Raw genomic sequence first — 18,308 nt, 5'->3', positions numbered from 1 at the left:
GAGGAAAAGGAGGAGGAGGAGGAGCAGCAGCAGGAGGAGGAGGAGGAGGAGGAAGAGCAGCTGGAAGAGGAGGCAGAGGAGCAGGAGAAAACGAATAAGAGTTTGACAATTCTATTATTTCCGACCTTTACCAGTACCTCTAGTAATTCTCTTCCTAAGGCCCCTACCTGCCTTCTTAAAAAACCCCCTTTGCCAACTGCTGCAAACTCCTAATCTTTTTCAATGGCTTGTCTTCAGGTTCCTTTGATGCTACATCAAAACATAATTCTTTAAATTTCAGAATTTCCTAGAAGAATTTCCTTTGTTTCACCATTTATAACTTTTCTGGGTCAAATTACTGTCATATCATCCCTACCAAATCATGGAACCCGTTTATCCAGAGATGAGGTGAACATCTCTCCATTAAAGGGGACTATCATTCAATACCTAATAACACTAGGGAAGGAAGGATTTCTCCACAAAGCTTTTCCAGATGAAAAACGCTGTATAATCTCCAAATAACAGAATCACTTTGGGCAACAGAGGAAAATAGCTTCAAGGGTTCAGAGATGTCTTTACTCTGATGCAACATTTTTATAGAGATCTCAAATGAGGTAGAACTTATGGGGGTGTGGGAAGCACCAGTGTTGCTGTAGGTGCTGCTAACACTACATAGTTCCAACAAAAGAACTAAGATTTAAGACACTGAACAGACCAAAAGAGGCGACATTTGGGATTGTAAATGTTGTCGTTGAGTTACTCAGTGTTGCTTGGTTGGAATACATTTAATTGTCCTAGAGAGCTTCGAGAGTTAGGTAGGTGACATAGAAATCAAATAGAAAGAAAAAAAGTAGAGGCCCGAGAGCTGCCCCAGATACCACCAACATGGAGACTTTGTACTGGGTCCTGTTCTTAGTGCTCGAATGTCCCAACCTGAAGCTAAGAAGCCGCCCTGGGTGCACATGTTGTCGGCCAGGACGGTGTATACTCTGTTGGTGGTGTCTTATTTCCTCATCAGCAGAGGAATAATTTATGATGTTATTGTTGAACCTCTGAGTTTTGGCTCTATGACTGATGACCATGGGCATCAGAGGCCAGTAGCTTTCTTGGCCTACAGAGTAAGTGGACAATACATCATGGAAGGACTTGCATCCAGCTTTCTGTTTATAATGGGGGGTTTAGGTTTCATAATCCTGGACTGATCCATTGCACCAAATATTCCAGAACTCAATGGATTTCTTCTTCTATTCATTGGATTCATCTGTGCCCTGCAGAGCTTTTTCATGGCTAGAATATTCATGAGAATGAAACTGCCAGGCTGTCTGATGGGTTAGGGTGACTTTTGAGAAGAAATCAGTAGATTCTGGATTTGCTCCTGTTGATGAAGTTGTAAAGGCTATACCAGTCCTCTCTTACGAAATGTGGAAAAAAATAAAAAGCAGTAGTAAAAAGTATCAAGTGAAAACATAGGAAATATATGAAAGCTTGGACTGGAATTTCTTGGTATCAGAGACAAGTTTATTACAGTATTTTTTTTCCTGATGACCTGTTGTGCCAATGATGTTAAGTGTCATTTTCTTAGTTTTTCCTTTCGTAAATATACTGTTCTTCTAAAATTATAATATTGAATAAAGTGATTATTTTTTACAACCCCCTTTAACATTTTTTTTTGCAGATATTTCTGATTTTCAGAAGTTAATATAAAAATCAGGAAGCAAGATCTCCGAGAACTCTGAGAACTGAGAACTCTGGACTGCTGATCTTTACTTCACATATATATGCAAGACTGTTTCCTCAACAGTAAGATGTATGAAAGGAACAGAAATAAATGATTTTTCTAATTAACAAAAAAAAAAAAAGAAAACAAAAAGAAGTAGAATTCTGTTTGGTAATCTTCATTTTGATCTGATAGGGAAGGGTTTCTGAGCCAAATAAGTAATCTTGTCATCATTTGAATTAATAATAAGACACAGGGTAGGTTGAAGAAGGGATTAAATTAACAATTCATGACTGATTCTAACCCTATTTAAAAAAAAAGCCTGGGTTTTATCAGAACTCTAGATGCCTGCTGAAAATTCCTCATATGTAGACCTTATCACCTTATCACCCTGTGACAAGTAAGGGACATCTCTGCCTGCAGAAAAATGACATGCAAAATTTAGAATGGAAAGCATCTGAGGACAGTCACCTGTGAACAATTCTCACTCCTACTTTTCTTAATCACCTACAAATGTCAATACTGTACACTCTTCCTTTTTTCATAGCACCTCAACCAGTCCTGCTTTCAGACTCCTCATCCTAATCTAATCTCTCTACTAAGCAACAAAACCCCCCTACCATATCCTTTGCCATTTTTGTATGTCTGTAATAACCTTCCCTGTGTCCTTTAGCTTTCTTTCAGAATCTCTTCTTGTCCTTGCCTTATTCTCTGTATTCTACAAGTCCAGAAGACCAGAAAGGTGAACATACAAAAATTCTCACCTGAGACTTTATAGTCAAGACATATACCTTATGCTAAAATATTTTGCGTGTTTGTTGATCTGACCCAGACTAATTTGCAACCAGAAGATCAGAATTGGACCAATTGCCATAATTGGATTCCTTTTCTACCTCTGGACTGTGCAGCAAACAGATCATAACTATACTAGCTACCCTCTAGAAAAGTCCTGAATAAAAGAGAAGACAATAGCCTCTATCTTTATTAGTTATCATACACTCCATCAGTTACTGTATACTTTAATCTATTGAGAAACCATCCTTGACCTTTTATTGAAGTTTGTTACATTCTAACAGATTAACCAAAGGCCAAAGAGTCATTTGGATCATGATCAATACGAATGGCACAGTGACTCTATTTCACTAACTAGAAGAGACATAAATCATGACAAATGCCATATTTGGCAATGAGAGTCACTGAGATTGATAGTGTTGCCTCTCTTACCCCATGTAGATTTCAAAACAAGTATATAGCTAAATTATAAAATAAGCAAAAAATTCAAAAAGATTTTTATTTTTTATTAACTTTACTAACATGTAAACAGTCTTTTTAAAAAATTTGATATTGAATTAATAATCTTGAGTATAAATATGTTTGTTTTACTGAATTAATTACCCATCAATATACAAATTATATGATTTATATCCATAAGAAGTCATAAAATAAAACATGGAGAATATGTGAGGCTTTGGACCTGTGAAATGTTATTAACCAAAATTTGGTCCATGCTCTAGACTGCTGGCTTCTCCAATTATGAAATAAGTATCATAATCATCCAGTATTGTATAAGAATGTTGTTTGATTGAAATATATTTTGTGTCAAATGATCACATACATTTATTTAAATGTATAATTTTTTGTAGATATTGCACATATATATAGACAATAATTATTTTTAGGGACATATAGAGAAAGTAAATTCTGTCAAAGTAAAACATAAAAATGGGTGAAAACTACTATATATTGGATCCATTAGATAAATTTTAGGCTAACAAAATAATATTTAATATCAATAAAATCAGCACAATATAAAAGTTAGATTTAAGTGGTTTTTAAAAGCTAAAATACTGACATTTAATTTATTAATTTTTGACATAGGTAAAAATCATGGAGTATATCAGAACGCTATATCAAAAACCAGAATACCCTATACCATTTTTTCCCAACCCTAGTGTCACTCTTCAGATGCATTCAACAGCTTTGTTCCTCTAGCATTGACTTCAGTGCTTCTAGATAAACAGTTATAAGTATTTTCTATGGTTTTTGAGGAATTGCTAACTAAAAAGCCACCTTTTGCAATTTATCCTCACCTGGCCATCCTCTAACATAGTTATTAAAGAATCTTTGCTTAAATTACAGACATTAACACTATAATGTAAAATTTGTGTACACTGAGCCAAGTAGTCTACTAAGATTGCATGTCTTTTGTCATAGAACTCTTAGTCTTTGTCAAAATGATCATCTCTGCATCTTCCTTCCTTTTGTTTAGCTTTCTAGATTTTCACTGGTGATTTTTTTTCAAAGAAACTGTAATATGTCTGTCATGTGTTTTTCGTTTATCCTGTGGTGAGTAGGGTATGACCTTCAAACTTGGTTCACATGGATTAATTCTAAGAAATTGCTCTGTATTATTTTTTTCTTAATTCTCCTGCTTTCTTACCCCTTCTGTTTTCTAATGCCGTAGCAAGATTATGAGATTAATATATATTGTGATATCAATATTTATGTTTATCTTTTTGTCTTATTCCTTTTTTTGGTTTTTCTTTCTAAACTTTCAAAAGTTATATAGATGATGACTTATTACTGTGAAAACACATCATCAATATATGATTCATGGTACAGAAACATAATGATTTATAACTCAATTCAATGGCAAGACTCTTATAGACATCAGGTTAAAAACTCATATCTTAAGTTAACTTATAAGCTTCATATTTTACAGACATTTTATAAATTTTTTGTATGCACCCATTTTCTGTGTAACACTTTACATATACTAAGTTCATATGTCACTATTTTTAAGACTCTAATGAAAAATATGCTTAAACCATAACATTCCAAACACCTATTTTTATTTGTAATTAATATTAGCACTGATCGACTCGCATAATTATTTTTGAAATACTAATTCCAAAGTAAGTAAAATGCAATAATGCGAATATAGAATTTAATGAAAGAAAATTAGATAAAACTAACTAAAACAATATTTATAAATTACAAAGTTATCCATTTCTGATTCAGTTTGTTGTTGTTGATGTTGTTTTGTTTTTGTTTTTTTTTTTCGGGGATTTTTTGCAGAGCTTTGCACATGTACATGCAAATCTAGTCGCTTGTCAGGCAGTGCAGAGCCACTGGTAAGGCAACAATCTAACAGCCTTAGCCTGCCATTTACTTGTGCCCTCCTGGAAACCTCCATTAAGATATTACATTAAAAAGTCCACAGAAATGTCAATGTTAAAACTCCTAAGTTTGTAGGACCTGAATCAGAAAAACCAATGAGCATTAAATTAAAGAAGGGACTTCTTATAATTTAATAGTATATTCTATTCTGAGACATGAGATTGGAGAAGGCATGAAAATATAATCAGTTCTTTCTCTTACAGAAGCATTGCACAAACCTAATCTGTTTAAATACAGATGTCTGAAGATGCTGCATAAAGTTTAGGAAAAGCTACAGTATTCATTTTATAAATCCTTTTGGTACACAATAAATTGAAAGTATCAACTCCTGTTCGCTCCCCTCAAGTAAGGAAAATTTTTATGCAAAGAGTAAAAAGTGGAAATATTTAAATTATTTTCCATTGTTTAAGAGGCCCTAACATATATGATTGCTTAAAATATGAGAATAGTCCAGATCTGATTTTAAAAATACAAGACAGCAGGTATTCTAACGTTTGGTATTCCTGACTATGTAGGGAATGAATGAGAAAACTACTCATTATTTTATTATTTTTAAACTTATTGTTTTTAAACTTACACACTCTGAATTCTGATACAGGACAATTAGAGTTCTCAACTGGGAAGAACAGAGCCTGCACATCTTTCAAGGTGAAAAAGCCCTGTATCTTTGGCCACTGGATGGACAGCTGCCAAGGTTTCATTTCCCACCACTCATATCTTCAGAGTCTTGGCTTCCATATTCCTCATACAGAAACCTTCAGAAACTCCATAGTACCATCTTAGAAAGTCTGAACCCTACACCTAAACAAAATCCAAACCAATTCACTGCCACAGTTAAGAGGAAGTATTTACCTAGACATTTAGAAGCTACTTCCTTCCAATTGAAGAATTCAGTATCATTAATCTTTCAATGCTTTATAAAAAGCAGGAAATTTTCAATAATTCAATGGACCATGGCATTTCTACCTCCAGGTTAAGAAGACACAAACCTAATCAGATGATTTTACGTTTGAAAAGGCTGGTACAAAATTGCAAGCTTCTAACTGAGCTTTCAGTTTATAAAACTCAATATTACTTTTCTTCCTATTATATCAAGCATAATAGTCTTATGTAAGCAAAAAAAAATGTTTAATACAGCAGTAGGACCCAATTCATAGCTCTGATTTTTTTAAAATTATGTTTTCCATTTACTTTCTGTCAGAAGAGGTACATTTACATTAACTAATCCAGATTACTTCATGAATAGATGAAATATTGCATTATTCTTCAACAATTTTGGCAACCAGCAAAACAACAGACTCCTATGCAAGACAAATTTTGTTTCACCTTCACAAGAGCCAAGGATCTGTCCAAAATATCGGCACCCAAGACAAAAGTTTCTTACAAGATACAAAAAAAAAAAAAAAAGTTGGTTAAATCCGTTAGATCTTAGCACTTCTCCATCTTCAATATGTTGTGATTCTCAAGGGAAACCCCCATCAAGCACCACCCTCTTTTCTTGTGATAGGAATTTGTATTCCTGTTCCAGATAAAACTTTAACAGCTCAGACTGATGGACCCATTCCAGACTGCCAGGACCTATGATACCAAATCCTTCACAGGATGGGAGATGCAGTGTCTGGCCTAAAGAAAACTAGGCACAGAGAAATGAAGGAGTCTTTCCTGAGTCAAGGACCTGCCAGCTCATCAGTGCCTCCACCAGGCACACAGCCCTCTGCTGCCACTGCCACCTCCTCTGCCTCACCACCCAAGCTTTATGTCACTGATGTACCTGCCCTTCTACTGCCGTTCCTGCTCTTCCAGACTGTGGTCTCTCCGAAGCTTGGTGGCCATGCCATCCAAAGAGGCTGAAGCACACCTCTTCTGGTTTCTTATATTTTTAATTTCCATAAGCTGTGTTGGCCTCATTTTTTTTTACAAAGACAGATTATCTTTTCTTACCTCCTTGATATTATTAACTATGACTTTGTTTGTTTGTTTGTTTCTGTTTCATTGATTATCTTTGTTTCTCTCCAGGAGTTTGTTTTTTTTTTTCTTCCCCCGTTTGCTTTTAATCTCTGTCTCACAAATTTTCTTTTCTCAAATGTCTAATCATTAGTTGCCTTTTCATACGTGAAAACGAGAAGCAGATTGGTGTGTATTGGTGACAGGAAGGTATAAAACCCACTGACTAGGATTCTATCTAGGATTCTGGACACAAGGCAAGGGAAGCAGTCTGCTAGTCCTAAACTTCAATATACATATTTTATATGATCTATTTTTAGCTCAGAAACTCACCTCTTTATTTTGTTTTTCTTTTTTAAGCTACGCCTGCTGTCTCTGGAATCAGAAGCTCTCTGACTTCACTTGTCCAGACTAAGCATTCTGTTAACTACCATGGATGGGGGTTGGGTAGTTTCCTGTCTGCCTCAGGAAAATGATTTAAGGGATGAGGGAAGTCCAACTACTTTGTGCATAGATTTTCATCCAATTGTCTTATTAATCATATACCCCACCCCATGTTCCAGGCATTCTGCAAGGCAGATTGATTCTTATAAGTACTACAGGCATTTGAATTCCTATTTTTTATATTCTGAAAAGTAAACTATGCTTTCTTCATTTGTTTACTGTCTCCTAAATTTTTTGAAGTCTTATTAGCCACTGTTGTCTTGTATTCTTTTTTGCCCTTGTGGAGATATATGAATATATTCAAATATATTTTCATTCTTCACTGATCCCAAATATACATTCATTCTTCACCAATACCATATATATATATATACACATATACTTATATACATAGTCATTCTTCACTGATAATCTTAATGAAGTTTGTCGAGGGAGAACTGATAGACAAGGATGGTCAATCTGCTTAATAGTTTTCTGTTTATACTTCTTTTCACTTATTTATTTATTTTTGTTGCCAGGGATTGAACCTAGGGATGCTTAACCACTGAGCCACATCCTCAGCCCTTTTATTTTTTATTTTGAGGCAGGGTCTTACTAAGAAACTCTCTAAATTGCTGGGGTTGACTTTGAACTTGTGATCTTCTTGTCTTGGCCTCCAAAGTTACTGATATTCCGTGGCTGGCCTTATCTGTTGATATTTCTATAACATTGGACAATATCATAGGCATGCATATGGTTTGGGGAAATATGTAATGCAGTATAACAAATGTAGCATTGAAACATACTTTTGTCTGTCTTAAATGTATAATTAGAATCTGAGCTCCTAGCATTTTCTTCCTACTCCAGTAATACCAACCTAGACAGGGCATTACCATCTAGCATGCAGATTGAAACAATGTTGCAGATGACAAGAGCCAATCTGGATTTCCCTTGATGCCTGATGTCTGGCAAATGTCTGACTTCACCTCCACACTATGCCTGCTAGCATTTGAAGGAGAGATCCAACATCACCGTTGTACTATTCAATAAGTAAATGCCTAGGAGTCATTTTAAGTAATAGGCTTTCCATTTCTTCACAAATTTATATCTGAATTAGCAATCCATTTACCACTGTAATACATACTCGCCAGCCTCTTAACTCCTGCCACATCTGCCTTCTGTGGTTGGAGTCTAGATCACTGACAATGCTGTATTACATGGCAAGTAGAGCTGTAGAATACAATAGAGAAGAGTCTGCTGAGCTTCTACAGACAAGAAAGATTTTGTTGACTATTTTTATATATTGTTTAGTTGTAGTTTTTGTTTTTTTGCTTTCAGCTAATACAAAAAAAGGGGGCGGATTTGGACTCCCTGAAAACAGGGAGCTGATCCAATACCAAATTTAGGACCTAATCCTTGAACAGCTGATCACAAGCAGAGTTAATGAACCTAGACAAATAGTCACATAAGGACAGTGACTATATGAATCATGTTTATATACTCAGGTATCTAGCACAGTGCCTGACATATAATAAGTATTCAATATAGGTTTGTAAAAGGAAAGATTAAGTCCGAATAACTATGGGTTTGCTTAAAGATAAAAAGTAATTAGTGCTAAATACTTTTAATTAAGATTAGTGCTTATCTATACCTTCAGAATTAGTCAACCATAAGGAACACTGGTGAGACTTTTAATAAACTAGAATTCAATGTTCTAATTGGAAAATGATACTGAAACAGGGGTATACAAAACAGGTAATTATGCACATATTCTTTTTTTCAATTTTCCTACAAGGTAACTTCTCATTGAGTTTTGAGTAAAAGACTGCCTCAAGGGATGCAGTTGATGGGATCTAGCTTAAGGAATGGAAAGGGAAACTTGCAAAGTAACAGAGGTAAGTGGAAAAACACCAATCTGACCTCACTAAGAAAGAAAGATTTTCAATACAAAAAAAAAAATGTAATGTCACATAAATAGAAGCCATTTATAAAAAAGCAGACAGATTCAAAGAAAAGATATAGAAGTATAAAAGTGTAATGTGGGTATAAATATGGATAATAAGTCATTGAAATCTATTCTTAAAATATCTTACAAAAACACCTGAGTGATGGAGCAAACTTGATAATCAACATTGTAATGTAAAAGTACTGGAGTTAAAAATAAAGATGAAAATGGAAAAAAATACATCTTGTGTCAAATGAGTCAGTGCTGTGATATGCTCTAGTAAAAAAGCTCAAATTCCAAGAATAAAATGATGAAATCACTAAACCTCAAAAGTGAGGAGAAGGTAAATAGGAAGTAGCAACAGACCAAACTTCAGAGTGTCACACTGCCAAGAACAATGGAGTGACATATACAGAACTCTTTAATAAATACCATGTAATTCAAGCCTGCCAGAGTATATTATTAAGTGGCAACTATCACACAGTGGTCAGAGTGGCCATTTTAAGGTAGGCCAACTTCCAACATCTTTGCCATTCATGCATCTTTCTTCAGAGACACTAGAACACCAGCGGCTGCAGGATTACAGAAAAAACTCAAAATTGGGGGTATGTTCTGTAAACTGTGAAGTTTAGTAACACATAAATCTTAAGAAGAAAAAATAGTCATGAAAAAGGGTAAAACACAAGCACCAAGAAAGAAAATTTACTTTATATATTTTAAATAACTGCAATAAATTTTAATTGAAACCACGCTTTTAAAATGTCAGTTATTCATACAGAATATAACATAAGATAAGTTAAAGACGGAAAAGATATAATGCATAAAATATCTAACAAAAATGATCTAAAACATTAGGATTAATTAGGCAGACGCAAGTTTTTACATTTATGTCAGCCAACTAATTTTTATTTCTCATTTATGGGCCAGAAACATATCCAGGAACTTTACCAAACAATGGGAATATAGTGATCAATAAAAAAGAAAAAACCAATTACCCTATAAGGAAAATAATAATTGATATGAAGATATACAAGAGGCAAAGGATACTCAGAATGCAATGGAGAGTATAAGAAAGAGACCTAATATTCATGATAGTACACATGAGACTTGAAAACATGTTTTGAATTGCTTAGAAGAAATTTCATAAATAGAACCTTCTGACACTTAAACCCAAAAGGAAAACACAAATAAAAAATGCATGGAAACCCTGCCTTCTGTCTGCCCTCCAGCCTTATTTGCCTTAAGTAACTCCTCCAAAGCTTACCTCAAGCATCATCTTCCTGTCTTTTCAGTCATTTTCATTGCGCGCGCGCACACACACACACACACACACACACACACACACACACTAAAGCATTATTTCTTTATATACCCAGGTTGCCAATCACTTACCACACTTAGTCACTGACCTTCACCTATACTCTCCAGGACTTATATTTTGAAGGCATAAAGAATGTCTTATTCCACTCTGCAACACCAGGGTCTAACAAAGTCTTTCACATGCTGCAGACAACCATAAATGTTTGTCAAATAAATGCATGAATGAATGAAAGAATAGTAGGTAGCTCTTAAAGAAGAGATTCAGAGATTCCACCATGATTGATGCCCACGACCTCCTCTTAGTTCTCTGACCAAAATGTCCTACTCTGCCGACTCACTTAGTTCTAGCCACACCAGCCACCTCATTGTTCCTCAAACATACCAGGTATACTCTTGCCTTAGGTCATCTATACCTGCTGTTGATTTTCTTCCAGGTTCTATAGAGGTCATTTTCTCATATTTTTTTTTGAGTCACTTTCTCAATACCAAACTTGACCAGTCATGTTTAAAATTATGCTCAATCTCATTTCATATTGCTCTAATCCCATTCTATTTTTTCTTTTACATTTAATTTCCATATAATATACCGTTACTTAATTATGTATTACATTTATTACAAATATCTTAAACTCTAAAGGACTTAAATTTTTCATAGGTATGCTTATAACAAGGACTGGCTCATCATAGATCCTGATAAATACTTAAATAAATCAAATAATAAAATTAAATGCTACATATGACAAAATTACATATGACAGAATTTTAAAAATGTGTTTATAAACCATAGATTTAGTATTAAAATTATAACATTGAGAGGCTGGGGGTATGGGTTAGTGATAGAGAAATTGCCTATTATGCACAAGGTCCTGGGTTCTATCCCTGGCACTTTAAAAGAAAAAAAAAAAAGTGAGTGGTGTGTGTGTATCTGAAAATAAAGTACTTAGAATTAAATTTAAGCAAGACAGTAAAATATTGTTATACTAAAACCCACAAAATATTAATGATGAAATTTGAAGAAGATACAAACAAATGCAAAGATATTATGTGTTTATGGATTGAGAGAGTTGAGGTTTACACTGTCCATATTACGCAAAGTAATCTACAGATTCAACCCAACTTTTACCAAAATACCAATGACATTCTTTGCAGAAATAGAAAAATCCATCCTCAAATTCATAGAAATCCACTAAATGCCTCAAATAGCCAAAGCAAACTTTAACAAAAGAATAAAGCTGGAGGCATCAGCATCATGCTCACTTCAAAATATACTACGATGCTTAAGTAATCAAAACAATATGGTACTTGCATAAAAATAGGCACATAGACCAATGGAACAGAATAGAGAGTCCAGAAAAAAAAATAAATCTCCACATTTATAGCCAACTGATTTTCAACAAAGGTACCATGAATACACAATGAAGGAAGGACAGTCTCTCCAATAAACTGGACTGGGAAAACTAATCAAAAGTAGACAATGGGGTTATGTCAAATTAAGAATATTCAAAGCAAAGGAAATAACCAACAGAGTAAATAGAAAGGCTGCAGATTGGGAGAAAATATTTATAAATTAAATGCACAATAAATGGTTAATATCCCAGAATATATAAAGAACTCAGACAACTCAATAGCAAGAAAATAACTCAATTAAAAATTGGGAAAGGGGGGGTCTGGGGTTATGGCTCAGTGGTAGAGTGCTTGCCTAGCATGCTTGAGGCACTGAGTTCAATCATCAGCACCACATAAATGTAAAATAAAGATGTTGTGTCCACTTAAAACTAAAAAATAAATGTTTTTTAAAAAATTGGGAAAGGGCCTGAATAGACATTTCTCAAAAAAAAAAAAGACATGCAAATGGCCAATTGGTATACAAAAAAAATATTCAAGATGTCAAATCATCAGAGAAATACAAATCAAAACCACAATGGAATATCACCTCACACTTGTGAGAATGGCTGTTATTATAGACAAAAGATTAAAAGTGTTGTGTAGAAAGGGAGCCCTTGCACATTATTGGTGGGTAAACTAGCCATTGTGGAAAATAGTGTAAGGATTCCTCAAAAAAATGAAAATAGAACTGCTGTATGACTCAGAAGCCCCACTATTTGATATATATCCAAAATAAATGAAATTGGTATATTGAAGAGTTATCTGCACTCACATGTTCATTTCAGCACTATTCATAATAGCCATGATATTGAATCAACTTAAATTTTCAACAATGGATTAATGGATAGAAAAATATTGTATATTTGCACAATGGAATACTAATCATCCATAAAAAAAACAGATATCCTGTCATTTGTGACACTGATGAGCTAGGAGGAAATTACGTTAAGTGAAATAAGCCAGGTATAGAAAGACAAATATTGCATTATCTCAATCTTGTGGAATACAAAACATTTGGTCACAGAGAAGTAGAGAGTAGAATGGTGATTACCAGAGTTTGAGGTGTTTGCCTGGGGGAGCTATTTGGGAAAGATTGATTAAAAGATACAAAAATTTATATAGAAGATACCGAGAGTATAAGTACTGCCATCACAAAAATTATAATTATGAGGTAATGCATCTGGTAATTAGAAAAATTTAGTCATTCCATAAGATATAGATGAGCTCCAAAACATCATGTTGTACACAGTAAATACATGCAATTTCATCTCTCAACTAAAATTTTAACTATGATGCTGAATGGAAATGATTTAATGTTGCCTATTTAAAAATATGAACTCCATACAGAATTAAAAATTTTAAATTGTTAAGGTATGCATTTATTAGAAGAACTGAAGCCTGGATATCAAATTCTTCCAAAAACTTTTCCAACATTTCCCTCCCTACCCACAAGGAAATAGCTACAAAAAAAAGACATTTACTAACAAATTATGCCTCTTTCTTTCATAGGAATTTAGTCCTATGTCAGCTAAATCTTATGCAGGAAGAAAATGACAGGGAATTGGAGATGGATTGAAGGAATACGGAAATGGGCTTGGAGAGGAAGACTCTTCAAGGTTTAAATGACCATGTTTGCACTGAAAATGAAAAGACCAATTTTCTCTGGTGATCAGTTCTCTGTAGTTAATATGAAAAATTCCTCACCTCAGTAATAAGTACTATTGTTTTGTGTGAAATGAACGAACAGAAAGAAACAGCAGCCAGAGGGATATAAACAACATATTCGCTAGGGCTACCTTAACAAACTACCACATGCTGGGTGGTTTCAACAGCAGAAATCCATCATCTCCGTTCTGGAGGCTAGAAGTCAGTAATGAAGATGAGGTTGGTGCTTCTAGAGCTGCAAGGGAAGAATCTGTTCCAGGCCTCCCTCCTTGGCTGCCTTCATGTTTGTGTTTTCCTGGTATCTCCTCAATCTTCCCTCTGCATGTATCTATGTCCAAGTATTCCCTTTTATGCAGACCTCAATCACACTGGATTAGGGTCCACCTTAATCTTTGTTTGATTACCTCTGTAAAGACCCTGTATCCCAATTAAGTGACATTCTGAGGTCCTAGGGGTTAGAATATCAACATAAAACTGAAGGGAGAGGCAGTAGTCAAAATTCAACCCCTAACAGTAATTAAGGTCTTTCTGAGTACCTACAATAGTCCAAGAACTTTTTTTTCCCATTTCATCCCATTGGTTTTTTTGTTGTTTTTGTTTTTGTTTTGAGAGAGAGAGAGAGAGAGAGAGAGAGAGAGAGAGAGAGAGAGAGAATGTGGTGCTGAGGATCGAACTCGGGCTGCACGCATGCCAGGCGAGCATGCTACCGCTTGAGCCACATCCCCAGCCCACATCCCATTGGTTTTTAAGGCAAATCACTTATTGATAACAGAGAGCCAAGATTTTTTATTGTGACCAATCAAGCATTTACAATGATACACTTGACCTCCTTTGAGCTTCTGTGGTAGACAAGTCACTGAAGGAGACAGAAAATTTTGCTTATGAAGTAACGGAACATGTGCCATGCCCTTAAAACTTCCTAACCACAAAACTTTGAATGGGAATTAAAAATTGGCATTGCCATTTGAGGCACTAAATTAAAGGATTTACCGAATAAGATACATAGGTAACAGACAAGCAAATAAAACTGTGTTCCACAACATATGCCATCAGAGAAATGAAACAATAACAGACCACTGCAAACCTATTAGAATGTTCAAAATTAGGAACATTGGCAACCCAGATGCTAGAGGGGATGTGGAGCAACAGGAAATCCTATTCGTTAAGGGTGGGAATGTGAAATGGTACAGTTACCTTGGAAGACAATTTGACAGTTTCTTATAAAATTCACATTCTTCTATGTGATCCAGTGATCACACTCCTTGGTCTTTACCAAAGAAGTTGAAAGCACAGTTTCACACAAAGACCTGCCCACAGATGTTTATAGCAGTTTTATTTTATAATTGTTAAAACTTGGAAGGAACCAAGTTATTCTGCAGTAGGTGAATGATAAACAGTCTGTGGTACATCCAGACATGAAATAGTATTCAGCAATAAAAAGAAATTAGGTATTAAGCCATAAAAAGAACATGGAGGAAACTCAATTGTGTATTATTAAGTGAAAGAAGCCAGTCCAAAAAGCTACATACTATGTGATTCCAACTTCATGACATTCTGGAAATGGGTAAACTATAGTGAAAGTAAAAAGACCAGTGACTTCCAGGATTCGGGGCACAGGAGTGTGAGGAAGGGGGGACAAAAAGTTCAAACACAGGAGATCTTCAGGGTAGTGAAGATACTCTTACGATACTACAGTGGTGGATATATGTCATTATACTTTTGTTCAAATCATAGGATGCATATCGCCAAGATGGAATATTGATATAAAATATAGACTTTGGACAGTTGTGTGTCAATGTAAGTTCACCAACTGTAACAAACATATCACTGGTGAGGGCTGTTGACAGTGGGAGAGCATTGCATGTGTGGAGACAAGAGACATATGAATGATCTCAGTACTTTTCTCTCAATTTTGCTGTGAACTTGAAACTTCTTGAAAAAATAAACTCATTTAAAAAATCTTGATATTAAGCTCCAAAAACATAAAAATAAAAATGCTGAAGTATATGGTACACTCTTCTTATATTTGCAAAGGGTCACACTCCTTTATTTCTCATTCACTGGGCTGGGAGGAAGCACAGGGCTGGGGCCAAGGTTAGAGGTAGCTTCCTCAGACGCAAAACTACCAGGACACAAAAAAACTCAATGGTCAAGACAACTTTACTTTAATATGATATTTTTAAAAATAAAACTTAATACAAAAATGTCCATGAACAATAAAATATTTAAAATGTAAGGAGAAAGGAGATCTGTATTATTAATTTTAATATACAGTATCTCAATATTTATAATTTTTATGTTCAGCTTATTTTAACTTTAATTTTATTTCAAAATTAATTTTATTTTTAAATTGTTATATTAAAATAGCTTGTATGATTGTTGAGGGTCTTGTTGTTTTGGGTTTTTTTTATGCTGCTTTAAATTTTATGTCTGGCGTTGTTGTCTGTGTGCTTTACTTTAGTTCCAGCTCTGCTGACAGGACATTCAATCTTAGTTGTTTGGGGACTGGGCTTTCCTCTGCCAATGATCTGTCCTATAGGGACCTGGAAATCTCACATAGGTCTGAGCATTTGAGAAAGTGCCTTTAAGTCCCCAAGTCACGCTGGTTTCTGTGATTTATCACTGCTGTCGTTACACAAACATTCTCAATCTATGATAAAAAGAAAAAAAAATAAGCTTACAGGACCCTATACTAACATTTAGTTATTGTCCTGTATCTCTGCTTCTCTTCAAAATATTACTCATCATTAAAAGAGAATAAAATTATGTCACTTGCAGGTAAATTAATGGAGTTGGAGAATATCATACTAAGCAAAGTAAGCCAATCTCAAAAAAACCAAGGGCTGAATGTTCTCTCTGATAAGTGAATGCTAATCCATAATTGGGTGGGAGGGCATGGGAAATATGGAGGAACTTTGGATTGGGCAAAGGGGAAGGAGGGATAAAGAGTGGGCATGGGGATAGGAAAAATGGTGAAATGAGAAGGACATCATTACCCTTGGTACATGTATGATTGCACATTTAAATGGTGCATCTCTACATCGTGTACAACCAGAGAAATGAAAAGTTGTGCTCCATTTGTGCAATAAAATGAAATGAATTGTGCTGTCATGTATAACTAATTAGAATAAATTTTTTAAAAGTCCTCAAATAGATCTTTTAACACTAAACTCACCCTCTTCAGTCCATGTCAACCTGGCTTTTGTTCACTATTTCCTATTGTCAAATCCAATAGCCTTCCTTTTATTCAACATAGTTTATCACTTCTCATTCCTGACTATAGATTGATTTGTTGATTTCCATGACACTGCATTCTTCTGACTTCTATCTCCCTGGGCAACTTGTTTCAGTCTTTTTTGTTGGCCACTTCAGACTTAAAATCCTTCTAAATGTATTCAGGACTCAGACTTCAGTCTTCTTTATTTCTCTGTAAATTATCTTGCCATATTTATAAGCCATCAGTACAATTATTAGAGGAAATTGGCAAAATTTTTTACCAAGAAAATGACATGATAATCTAGGAAAGTTATAAATAAACACACTAATTGCAAGAACTAATGCAATTAATGAGAAACTGCTGCACATTCAGATATGTGGTCAGCGAGGCCTTCACTTTACATTTTGAGTTAATATTTTAAGAAAGCATTACCTTTTGGACTCTGTGACACACACTTCATCAGATCACTTTCTACATCAGATCACACTACATGATAATAATATCATGTTTATATTTTTCTTTAGTGTCTTAGCAGTATTTTTTGTAAACTGTGGGTCAAATTAATTGAATCCCCTAAATATTTGAAAAATGTTTTTAGTAATTTTGCTTTTATTCAAATTCTAATAAAGGACTCGTTCTACTTACTATTGCTGTAAAAATTTATGATAAATAATGCCACAACTTAGTTTAAAGCAACCATTTTATTTTGTTCACAAAGGAATCAATCAAGAATATGAAAGTCCTGACTGGGTGGTTGTCACTTGGGATCCTTCTTGTAGTGAGAAGGTGACTAGGGCTGCAATCAACCCAAGGTATCTCACTCATGTGGTAGACAATTGTTGCCTGCTGTCAGCTGGGAGCTCTGCTCTGGCTATGAACCAGAGAACCTGCATGTGGCCTCTCCAGTTTGACAGTCCCAGATAGTCTGACTTCTTACCTGGTGGCTTAAGGATCCCAGAAAATAAGGCAAAACGGATTTTCCTTGCAGTAACACTTGAGCCATCAACTCTTAGCTGCAAGCAAGGAACAAGTCACCCAGATCCAAGTAAAGGGGACACCTCCTGATGTGGAGTTTACTATGCAAGAATAATATATAGAATGAGAAATTCAGATGCAGCTATTTTGGGAAAATGTAATCTGTTGCAGGGTCCAGGGTTATAAAAAGTGCTCTTAATGTGTATGCCAAAGATATTAGGAATGTTGACTCCAAAATTAGCCTTACACATCTATCATCTCCCAGTTAACTTGAATAAAAACAAATTTTTGTATTGATCTTACTTTAACCTGCCCCTTCACTGCATGCTTGGAAGGAAGAGTTGATAGCCTTAATGAAAGATCTTTATTTCCTTCTGGGTTGTGCTGAAGGAAGAAGTTTGATAATAATGGAGATTAATTAGATGAAGAAGGAAGTAGTGGCATAAAGATTATTTGTACACATTTTTAAAATGTCTCTGTAAGAGAATAGCTTTAATAATTGCCGTGTGGAATAATCAGGGAAAAAAAACTTTTAATTGATTTTTTTTGTCTTAGGC

The 18,308-nt window shown here is 34.8% G+C and overlaps 1 pseudogene; it reads left to right on the top strand.

Annotated features, from left to right (window-relative positions):
* Nucleotides 1-864: 864 nt before the first annotated feature.
* LOC113197147 (oligosaccharyltransferase complex subunit OSTC pseudogene) lies at nt 865-1,313 on the top strand (annotated as a pseudogene).
* The last annotated feature ends 16,995 nt before the right edge of the window (nt 1,314-18,308 follow it).

Source organism: Urocitellus parryii, chromosome 5 (assembly GCF_045843805.1).
Source record: "Urocitellus parryii isolate mUroPar1 chromosome 5, mUroPar1.hap1, whole genome shotgun sequence".
Classification (NCBI taxonomy): Eukaryota; Metazoa; Chordata; class Mammalia; order Rodentia; family Sciuridae; genus Urocitellus; species Urocitellus parryii.
Note: the sequence above shows the minus strand (reverse complement) of the source record. Positions and strands in the feature narration are given on the sequence as shown.